At 44.1% G+C, this 4,785-nt stretch overlaps 1 pseudogene; it reads right to left on the bottom strand.

Annotated features, from left to right (window-relative positions):
- Positions 1 to 225: 225 nt before the first annotated feature.
- On the bottom strand, positions 226 to 3,567 carry LOC137938713 (heat shock 70 kDa protein 15-like; annotated as a pseudogene).
- Positions 3,568 to 4,785: the final 1,218 nt, after the last annotated feature.

A 4,785-nucleotide genomic window follows, 5' to 3' on the forward strand; every position in this document is an offset into this window, starting at 1 on the left:
GGGAGGAAGAAGAGGAAGGCGAAAATCAAGTCAAAGGGGAGCTTGAAAACCCTAGAACGCGTAAGGAGAGCTCCAAGCCTGTTTAACCTAAAATTAACCAAAAATCAATTCTTTTCTTTCTCATTACTCTTACCCCTTAAATAGGGTTCAATATAAAATATTATAAAAATACCCTTATAAATAAAATATTCCAAAAATACCCCTATGGCCTAAAACTGAAATAAATAAAGTAAATTAAAGAAAAAAATTAAAATAATAATTTTATTGTGTTCACAACATTACACCCCCCTGGAAGAACGAGCTAGTCCTCAAACTCGAAAGTAGGGTCTGTATGCCGACGTCTCCCTCTCCGGCAATTATATGAATAGTGCCATTCAAAGGGCCGACGTAGGTGTATTTCTCTTTGTTCGAACAAATGTTCTGGTAGATTAGACATGTTCTTTCGTATTTGAAGACTGTCCCTCCCCCTAGGTTCTTCGAAAGACCCTTCCTGGGCATACCAACTAGTTGAAGAGTACCCAAAAACCCTATGTGCAAGGAAGATAAACCATGGTTGTGTACGTCTATCTACTGATGCAAAGCATTCTTCAATAAATTGATACTGCTCGGTCCCTTCCCTCAAATCATGTTCAGTATCAGCTACACAAAAGTAGAACATTCCATAATCTATTGAGTACCAGCAGCTGGCCCGATTTTCAGTAGGAACATAATACATCATTTCAGCTACAACACCTCATTCTCCACTAGAATCTGTATTGCCATAGAAGGAACCAAATTCTGGCCAGTCGCATTCATGGTTACCACTCGCTGTCATATATGGAACAACAGAAGTAATAGGTGCCACTTGTGCAGTAAACTAGTCCCGCTGCGAGATATATCCATTTGCATAAGGCATATCTCCAATATGGACAACTATGTCGTAATTATTCACATCACGGATAAGTTGATCGGTAGTATTCAGAGAGCCTGGTTGATAATTGTTGTACTCATTTGAACCATCACGTTTTGCCTTTCCCATATCACCAAATATGATTATACGTTGAAGAGAGTCCTGGCCAGGAAAGGAGATACCTTAAAACGATAGGTCTGGCTCCAATCATATGATCCATTAGACAGTTTATGTCCCAACTTGTAAATGTACACAACATGTGGCCACAAAACTTTCAGAAAGCTTGTATGTATGAATCCGGGATCCCGCCAGCCAACTGTCCGTGCTGGTGCACCACACATGCTGTTACGACTGAATGTCAAGGTCCCAACTGGGGAACGAACGTGATCTCCTCCTTCTCTACCCCATTCAACAAAAGGTTCTGCTTCATTCATACTGTATCCGCTAGTCCAAGTTACTGTCATCTCACTCCAAGACTTCCCTTGTGCAATACCAGGCACAAACATATCAAAAGTAGCATTGTAGTTGGCCAAGCCGACTGTGGCATTGAGCAGAGGCACGTGATTGGTGTCTTGTGAACTGTGAATAGGAGCCTCCAGAACAAAATTGACTTTCCTATATGCAGGCCTATACTGTCTCCTCTCCTGCTGGGTTGCCATCTTCTCAAGCTGGCCCAACATACATATCCTTGGTCTCATCTTCACCATCTTCATACAGCCAGTTTTCCACTTGCTGAAGTTGTGTAGAATCAAGGCCAAACCCTTTCCAGGACAGAGCAAGTGAACATGGGAAATGCTCATTGTCCTGAAACTTGCTGACTGTAAAAGCTGGACTAAGAATAACACACGGAAGTGCACACACGTGGGCAACATACTCACTAGCATTTATAGTACGCCTTGGCTTATTTCCACAAAACTCGGTTATTAGCCTAATAATCGCTGGAATACGAGATCCTAATCCTACTACTTCAACAAAATTAATTTTTTTAGCAGTAAGTCCAACTTCCAACAAGGCCTTTTCAAGCTGGCCCTTAATCCTCTCCAAAATAGGAACACTAATTTGGTCAAATTCATCCCTTTTGATGAATCCCTTTACATCCATCTCATCCATCAAACATTCAATATTAAGTGGTACCTCCTCAAAACCTTCTTCAGCTTCTCATATGCCGCACGAAGTCAACTGCAATCCCGAGCAGTCTGATAAACATCAATCTTATACTCCTTAAAATTTGTAGCAAAGTGTCGGAACATAACTTCATCAAAGTCTCTTCCACTAAGAGAACTATCTAATGCATGTACTATCTTGAGCTGACCTTTCATGAATCCCACAGTGCACCTTGGCATGCTGGCATGACCAACATCCACAAAAGAAACATATAATTGATCATTTTCAGGTGAGTCCCTCTTATAGATTCCATACGCCAAAGCTGTTGCAGTGGTTTCCTGCATTAACTTCAAAGGATGAAGGCCAGCAATTGAAGCTGCATCCAAAACAACTCTCCTTGGAAGGTCAGGGAAATAGACAGGAATTCCAATACAACAATCTACAACTGGAGCATTCAGATTCTTCTCTGCTATACTGTTAAGATTTGAAGGAACCATTCCTAAAACTTATGTTGGGGTAAAAATCCTCATTACCCCCAGATATCTAGCATGAAAAAGAGGTAACCCATCGGGGCCTTCGGTTATTGAGAAAGCCAAAGAATGAAGATCAGATTGGATCTCAGGATCAAAGAACTTTCTGCTCATAAGGTGTTTGATTTGAGAAATAGAGTTAGTCAGATTCATGACAGAAGAGGCAACTCCAACCGTGCCCACAAAACGCTGTTTCTCTCCAAAACAAACAACAACAGTAGTTGCACGCTTAGATACATCATCGAAAACCAAAAAATTAAGCCGTACCTTGTCAATTTGATAATGAATAGACGCACAGGTACTGTGCTCATCCATACGAAACCAAAGCCACCAGAAAAAAATTTCAGACATCCCAAAAAAATTAATTCAATGGAACCCGACATCCTCCAAAAAATTTCCTCTCGAAATGCATACACCTAGGCCGAAATTCCATCACTGTGGCACTGTTTCTCTGCTTCATGAAACAGAGAACCTTCGTCCCCAACTTTCGAGTAGCGTTGCTGCTACTCAGCCCCTTTTTGCCACATCAACGCCATGAAGGACTCGTGTTGACCTAAATTTTGAGGGTTTTTCCGAAGCTTACCCTCAATTTTGGTGAAGATGGTTCCCCACTGGACTATCGAGAGAGAAATTGTGAGGGAGAGGTAGTGGCCGGAAGTCCAATCCCACCAGAGTTTTTTTTGACGACGCCGATGGAGCCTCCTCTTCCTTCGGTGACAAATAGGAGGATGTCGAGGTGTCACTGCTGGAGGATTTTCCGTTGCATGGTTTGAGAGGCATTTTGGTGCCCCTTTTGCCCGTCACCCTTTCTCCCTTTTGATCCACACCATGCCGGCTACCAGATCGATGCTTACGGTTGGGTGCCCGCTGAGCTTTCTTCGACGGCGAGCAACACCCCTTAGGGGCTTCTCCGCTGGGCGATTTTATTTGTGTCACATGTGGAAGACTTCTGGTTTTGATAAGGGGCTTGGGGAATACCCCTCCGATTTAAAAAAAATGGCGTCCCCGTCATCTGATTGTAGAAGGTCTGAGTCCAAAATTGGATTTGTGTCCTTCTCGGAGATTTCCATGGTTCCCGATTTTGGATTTGAGGTCGCACCTAAATCTTCTGCAGGGACTTTGATCGGCAAAGAAGACGAAATTTTTTATTTTTCTGGCCATTGGCCGTTCAGCTCGTCCGAGACAGCTTCTGCTACCTCTTCTGTGCAGATGTCGTGCTTGAAGATTTGAGAGCGTATGAACTTTTCTGTGGCAGCCTTTTGCTACCTTACGAGAAATGTTTTTATGTAATCTACACACTATTCCCTTATTTTTTTCCTCTTCAATGCCAATCCACCACATTTCTCTCATTTCTCTGTGCATTGTCATCCATTCTTCTAGGGATATTTCTCTATGCATCGCTATCCATTCTTTTGGGGATATAGAATAGCTCATTGTGTTCCCGCTCTGATACCAGTTATTATGGTCCCATATCTGACACAAGGATTCGTAGGGAGGAAGAAGAGGAAAGCGAAAATCAAGTCAAAGGGGAGCTTGAAAACCCTAGAACTCGTAAGGAGAGCTGCAAGCCTGTTTAACCTAAAATCAATGCTTGTCTTTCTCATTACTCTTACCTAGGGGTGGCTTCGAACCGAGCCAATTCGCGAGCCGGCTCGGTTCGGCTCGGTTCGATTCGTCATTTATCGAGCACCGAAATCGGCTTGTTTACCTTAATGAGTCGAGCTCGATCGAAGCTAGGTTTGGCTCGTCGGCTCGCGAGCCGGCTCAAAATGAGTCGGATCGGTATGAATCGGTAATGGGATCGTGAGCGAGCGGGGGAGCGGGAGCGAGGGAGGGGGGGGGGGGGGGGGGGAGTTTTTCCTCCCCCCTTGTCACCGCCGACCCCTCCCATCGGTTGTTGTTGCCGCCTCTACCACCGTTGTAGCTGTTTGCCGACGTCTATACCGCCGTTGCAGTTGCTCGCCGACCGCCTCTGTGGCCGTCCATTCGATTTCTTCCTCTCCTCGTCGTTGCCTCTGTTTTCGTCACCGCTGCTTCCGTCACCGCCGACTCCGTCGTGGCTGTCATCCCCGACGATAGGTCCTCCTCGGCGCCGTAACCCCCTTCCCTCCACGTCGTCGGCGGAAAACCAGAATAGGGGAGAAATAATCTCCCCCTTCCTTGCGAGAAGATGATCTCGCACGTGTGAGATCATAAAATAAAAAAATAAAAAAAACTTTTTCCTTTGGAAAAAAATAAAAATAAATTTTATAGAAATAATTT

Source organism: Aristolochia californica, unplaced genomic scaffold (genome assembly GCF_029961685.1).
Source record: "Aristolochia californica isolate CCGP_79_NKW_82.1479 unplaced genomic scaffold, dmAriCali1.0.hap1 SCAF_8, whole genome shotgun sequence".
Lineage (NCBI taxonomy): Eukaryota > Viridiplantae > Streptophyta > Magnoliopsida > Piperales > Aristolochiaceae > Aristolochia > Aristolochia californica.